The sequence below is a fragment of the Peromyscus californicus genome, unplaced genomic scaffold (assembly GCF_007827085.1).
Source record: "Peromyscus californicus insignis strain IS unplaced genomic scaffold, ASM782708v3 Scaffold_4__1_contigs__length_199733344, whole genome shotgun sequence".
Lineage (NCBI taxonomy): Eukaryota > Metazoa > Chordata > Mammalia > Rodentia > Cricetidae > Peromyscus > Peromyscus californicus.
Window position 1 is genome coordinate 100,986,016 of NW_026294562.1, and position 7,095 is coordinate 100,993,110.

Sequence of the window (7,095 nt, forward strand, 5' to 3'; positions counted from 1 at the left end):
CTCCTCTATCATGTGGGTCCTACAGGGATTTAACTCAGCCCATTAGGCTCAAATAGTCTCCTCTATTCTCTGAGCTATTCCACCAGCCCTATTATCTGTGTTTTAAAACAGCATCTAGCTATCCTGACTAGCCTAAATCTCACTACATAGACCAGGTTGGCCTCAAACTTGTGCCTATTTTCCTACCTCAGCCTCCTGAATGATGGGCTTACAGGCACGTAGCACCATGCTTATTTCTATTTATTATTATTTTGGTTTCTTTGAGACAGGATATCATATAGACCAACCAACCTGTCCTTGACCTTGCTGTGTAGCTGAGAATGACCTTGAACTCTAATTCTCCTGCCTCCACTTTCTAAGTGCTAAGATAACAAGCATGTGCCACCACTCCAGTCTCAGTTTTAATTAATTTTTATATCAGTATAAATGTAATTTTAAATGTTCTTTACTTGTTAAATTATTTTTATTTTATGTCTATGTGTGTTTTGCCTGCATGAAATGTCTGTGCACCATGTGCATGCAGTACCGGTAAAGCCAGAAAAGCATCAGATCCCCTGGGACTGGAGTTACAGGGGAATGTGAGCCACCATAGGGTGCTAAGAATTGAACTCAGGTCTTCTGGAAGAGCAGCTGAGCCATCTCTCCAGCCCCTAATTTTAAATGTTTAAAGAAAAGAAGTAATTCACCGAATTTTCACATTGCATTGTCCATGAACTTGACAGTAGCACCCAGAGCCCGCATACAGAGTGCTCTCTCTGGTCTAGGTTTTACCAAGGCTCTGAACAGGAGCCCACCTCTTCTTAATCTGTCACCTTCTCCTGTGTCATTTTGAAGGTGCCATAAAATGGATGTTGGGCATGCCAAATGGACAGGGCTCCTCTTTATTGTCTTGGAAGTTAGGAGAAGAGGATTGGACAGCCCGCTGGACGGAAATACCGACAGGCTTTGGGAACACAGGCAACACTTCTTTTTCCAATTTCTACTTTCTTGCTTTTTTCCCCCACCAGTTGGTTCTGAAACACCTGATTTCTCCTTCCCCGGAGTCACAAAACTCTTTAATACACCGAGTTGTTGCTGCCCAGTATCTGTTGCAATCATACTCTGCTGGCAGGCTCTACTATGTAGAAGTCCTGGATAGCTGTAGAGGAGAGGGTTGACAGAAGTCGGTAGGATTCTATAATACTGTTGATCCGTTTCTGTCTTGGCTAAAGACGAGTGGCTGGGGGGGTCTACCCATGTGAAGGCCAATGCCTACTTCGCTCCCCAAGCTGTGCCCACAGGCAGGAGCTGCTTTAGGAGGGCTCTGCTCTTGTTTTGGTTTGGCTTTTGAGACAAAGTCTCATTTATCTCTGCCTGGCCTCAAACTTTCTATATAACCCTGACTGGCCTTGAACTTCTGATCCTCCCACCTCTGTCTCCCAAACGCTAGGATTACCAGCCTCATTTTCTGACAAAGATGTGTTTTCCTTGACGATCTGTGGTCCCTAAGGGCTGTGTTTTCTCAGAGGAAAGCACTTTTGTTTAAACGGCTTCTCCTGTTCACTCCTGGCTCACACGCTTAGCAGCTGTGTGAGGGCTATGCAGGGAAGCTGAAGGATGAGAAGATGGTTTTCTGGAAAGAAAACTGGAGCGACACAGACTTATTTAGGGCAGGGGCCAGGTCTGGAAAATATTCTCAGTGCCCTGCCTAGACCCTTCTGATCCTACCATTTCCGTGTTGGGTACATCACTCTTCTGGGGGCTGTTTCAGAACACGAACTCTGAACTCTGCGTGGTGCGGGTTCTGAAGAAATGACATTCCCCGAGCTGGCCTCAGCCAGTGACGATGAGAGTGGGAGGGAAGGACTCAGCTCCCCGCCTCCCTGCTGGTCCGAGTCTGGTACATCTTGTACCATCTCGCGACTCCCGACTTCCATAGGGTTAAGCTCTAGCTGCTTTCTGTGGCAGTTCCTTGATAACACAGCTTCTTGGCTGATTGCTAGATGTCTTTTCCCTTTCTCTCCTGCAGGTGGCCCCTGTGTCTCCCAAATAAACTTTCTGTGAGCCAGGCATGATGACGCAGGCCTGTAATCCCAGCACAGAGAAGCTGAGGCAGGAGGATGGTGAATTCAAGGCCAGTCTGGGCTACATAGTGAGTTTGAGGTTAGTTTGGACAACACAGTAAGACCCTTTCTCAAAATGAAATTAACAGCCTGCACTTGAACCTCTACAAAGACAGTCGCTTGCCAGAGCTGGGATTGAGGGCGAAATGAATATATGGATGAGAGCAATTTCTGGAAGGGATTAAAATTCAGCTTGAGAGTTTAGACTTGATTTAGGAGACAATTTACATGCTGGGTGAAATGTGACTGATACATTTTTAAAGAACATGTTATTTCCACATTCAAGTTATTAATTCCTAGGTTTCTATAAACCTGGCATTACCCATTGAGTTCTGGCTAATAAAATCTTGCCTGAAGATAAAGCCTTCTTATCTCTCAGTTGCTAAAGGAGAAAAAAAAGAAAAAAGAAAAAATTCTAGGGAGAGAGTGTTATTAAGGTGTAAGACAGATAAAATGCAGAACTCTGAAGCCAGTCCTAAGGCCTTGTGTGGAAAAGATGAAAGGAAAATGGTCTAGAGATTGTAGCTGGCATGGGGGATTTTTATGTGTAGTCATCCTGTTCAATATTTTATCTCCTTTTAAAAAAAGTGGCTTTGTAAGACTATCTGAAAGTCTTCTCGAAAATATTAGGTCTTCAAAAATTTAACATTGTTTCCTATGGTAAGACATTTTGAATCCCAAAATGTTGTGCAGTAATTGGTCGTCAGGGGAAACCGGTGTACTCTGCCTGATGTCTGCAACCCCATATATAAATAACCGAAGTGCCTTTGTTCTGCAGGAGACCTTGAACATCCCACATATGATTCTTCTCATTTATTCCCAAGTCAAAATAACCCTGGCAGACTATAGAGACGAGACGTTTCAGAGCTTTAGATTTGAAGTGTGGCAAATTCGTCATGTTCATTTTGACCTACAGGCTTAGGAACCCAGAACAGTTCTGCAGAGAGGTTATTTCTCCGTTGTGGATACTCAGAAGCTTAGAATCGTCTTTAATCTGTAGATTCCCACTAGCCAATCTCAGAGAAGGATGCATTTTAAAATCGCTGCAAGACATGGCACATAGTTGTAATCCTACTCGTCAGTAACCTGAGGTCAGTCAACCTGGGCTACAGAGCAAGACTGTCTCAAGAAGAAAAAGGGAGAGCTCCAGTTGGTTCAGGCTGGCCAGGTCACACCAGGACTCTTTCTGCCAGAGGCATCTAGCTCTTCCCTGATCAGTTTTGTCCTGTAGACAGAGTCCCCAAGAAGACAAATTATAATCAGAAGTCTGTTTAGTGCTTGTTTTAGTGAGGGTTACTGATGCTGTGGTAAAACACCATGACCAAAGCAACGTGGGAGGAAAGCGTTTATTTCAGCTGACACTTCCACATCACTTCCACATCACCGTTCATTATCACAGGAAGTCAGTTCAGGAACTCAAATAGGACAAAAACTGGAGGCAGGAGCTGATGCGGAGGCCATGGAGGGGGGCTGCTTACTGGCTTGCTCCTCATGGCTTGCTCAGCCTGCTTTCTGTAGAACCCAGGACCACCAGCCCAGAGGCAGTACTACCCACAGTGGGCTGGGCCCTCCCTACCCACAGTGGGCTGGGCCCTCCCTCATCAATCACTAATTAAGAAAATGCCCTGCAGCTGGATCTTATGGAAGCGTTTCCTTAGCTGAAGTTCCCTTCTTTCAGATCATTCTAGCTCGTGTCAAGTTGACACAGCCAGCACAGTGCATGTGAATTCAAAGTAAAGAGGATTTGATTATGTGAATGGTTGATGGGTTTAAGCCTCATGAACAGTGTTTTTCACCCTTCCTGATGCTGCTACCTTTTAATACAGTTCCTCATGGTGTGGTGACCCTAGTCATAAAATTAATTTTGTTGCTACTTCAAACTGTAATTTTGCTACTGTATGAATTGTAATGTAAATATCTCTGTCTTCTGATGGTCTTAGGTGACCCCTGGAAAGACCCCAGTTCACACAGATTGAGAACCACTCCTCATGAAGATGAAATTCCCAGCCTACCCACTCCTGGGACCAGTCAACTGATGCACTTCTCAAATGGTTGATAATTGTTTGGACACAGATGGTGCGGGTCTTTGTGCATAACCAGCCACCCTCTTTCTGATGGACATTCTTTACATACTTGCAATAATACATTGGGCCAATCCCTTTAAATGCTAACTACAAAATCAGTAACAAAATAAAAGCAGTTTTTCTGGAGGGGAGTCACAGCTTTTAGTTGACTCACAATGGATTTGTTACCTAAACAGACTGAGGAACCATTGATGTAAATAAAGCCATGCCCTGCCTGCCTGGTTCCTGCTTTTGTAAATGACTTTTCTATGTTCCCGCTGTGCGTCAGGATGTGCTGTGCTAAAGCATTAACTCCTCTGGGGCACTCTGCTTCCCTTATCCAAAGGCTAGGAGAACAGAGGGTTCTTCAGTGTAACCATGAAAGGTTTGCTTGAGAACAACAAGAGGAGTGACTGACGTGAGTCTAAAGAGAAGGACCCTGGCCGAAGGGACTTAGGGGCACATTCCAATTTTCACACTGTAGGGTCAGGTGTTGAGATGGTTAAAGTGCATCCCACATGAGTCTGGAGACCTGAGTTTGAGTCCCAGATCCACACCAAGGTAGAAGGAGAGCACTGACCCCAAGAAGTTGTATTCGGCCTCCACAGGTGCACCACTCAATGATAATAAATAAAACTTAAAAATAAGAATTTTGTATCAGTCTTTTTTTTCTTTTTTGAGACAGGGTTTTTCTGTGTACCAGCCCTGGAACTCACTATGTAGACCAGGCTGACCTGCCTTTGCCTCCCCAGTGCTGGGATTAAAGGCGTGCGCCACCACACCTGGCTGCATCGGTTATTTTTAAAGTTATAAACATTCTTTTAGACATTAGCCTGTGAGCTGATGCATTTAATCAGGGCAAGCTGGAAAGCATGGGTGGAATGCATCAGACCGAGCAGGAGAACTTCTGAGTTTGATTGGCATAAAATGATTGGCAGGAATGTATTTATGGGATCGGCACTATAGAATTTACCATGAGTGCCCACAAGTGCCTTTGGCAGTTCACTTCTCAAGTCTTCTGAAGCTTGGAGACAGCAGCAGTGGCCTCCAGCCAATTAGAATGACAAATTGTCAAGGTTCTGAAATCAGGAGACAGGAAGCAGAGTGGACCTAAATCTGTGGTTTCCTCAGCTGCCCCCACTTGCCACCCAGAGAAGGTTCTTCGTTTACCACAGCACCATGTAGAGAACCCCTGGAAAGCAATGTCTAAGACAGCATGGGGGACCCACTTGAGAACTGGGCTTTTTGGAAATAACAGGATTCTGGATGGGCAAAGGCCAGGTAGTGGCTCCTTAAGAATCAAGGTGGGCCGGGCGGTGGTGGCACACGCCTTTAATCCCAGCACTCGGGAGGCAGAGCCAGGCGGATCTCTGTGAGTTCGAGGCCAGCCTGGTCTCCAAAGCCCAAAGCGAGTTCCAGGAAAGGCGCAAAGCTACACAGAGAAACCCTGTCTCGAAAAACCAAAAAAAAAAAAAAAAAAAGAATCAAGGTGGATAAATTACATAATATATTTCAGAGACAGAAGGCCTATTAGATCGTTTGGTTTCTTGAGCTCTGAGGTAGCAGCTGATTGATCGTGGGGCTCTTAGGCAGGAGCAGATGGACAATCTACAAAGATGACTTTGTCTATATGACGAAGTCAGCATAGCAGGAATTCATTGTCTTACACCCAATTTTCAAAGGAAGCAGCTCCCAGGCTACAGATTACTGATTGAAGGCAGGCTGCATCCATTTAGAGAAGGACCTGGGATGTTGCCACAAGTATAACCCTAAAAGGCTTACAGTATCTTGCTCAAGCAACTATGTATCCAGAGGGCAAAATACCCAAACTTTTGGGGAACTATCAGACAATGGTTCTGTGCTGATCTCGTTTACTGGTGGCACAAACTGACCTGTGGGTAAGAATGTGGATGTATGGATACATGTGATACATGGAGTTTTGCCCTGACTGTCTGCACAGTGGACCTGGTTATTTTCTTATGTCCCACATGTTTAAAGTAGCTATACTAATTGGCTGAATTCCTTTATTGGCTACACAATTCATTATTTATTGTCTTCTTTGGCTCATCATTCTATAGCTCATGACAGAGATGATCAGGAGAAGAGGTTTATAGAAGGGCCTATTAGAACAGGCTTAGTGTATAAAGACAATCATATCCCACCGAAATGCCCAACAGTCATCCATGATAAATAAACTCAAAAGTCAGATAGACAGAATGACTTGGCATGTACATATCAGTTGGCTTTTTCCACCAGCTGTGCCAGTGGTTACTCACTGGAACAGATACAAAATGGCAGAAATGAACACCAGGCTCAATTTAAACATGTACAACCCTTCAGCTAAGTTAGTGTGACTCCCACTCTGGTGAATGTCCAGTGGCCACAGCAGAAGCTGACACTCTGTCCCCAGCATGGCACCATTCCCTAGTGGGATTAGCCAAAGGAATCTAGTGGTAAATCAGAAAGCTTCCTTTACTGGAGACAGAAATACTTGTGGGAATAGATATATTTCCAGATTTTTCTTTTTTGCTCCTGATACTCCTGTCAGAATCATTGTCCAGAGATTCACAAAGACAGTTTCTCTTACAATGTTACCCCACCTGTAACTCACGACCAACAAGCTCATTTGATAGTGAAAGAAGGTTTATGCTATAAATTCATTGGTCCTAGGATATATGCTATCATGCAGACACCACTGACCTGGAAGTGCTATGGAATGGTATACTAAAGGCATACATGTATGCACACCTCTCCCACACTTGTACACAATTAATAAAAATCTTTGAGGGCCAGGCACAGTAGTGTATGTCTTTAATCCCAGCACTTGGGGACAGAGGCAGGCAGATCTCTGTAAGTTCGAGGCCAGCCTGGTCTACATAGCAAGTTCCAGGACAACCAACACTACATAGTGAGACCTTGTCTTAACAAAA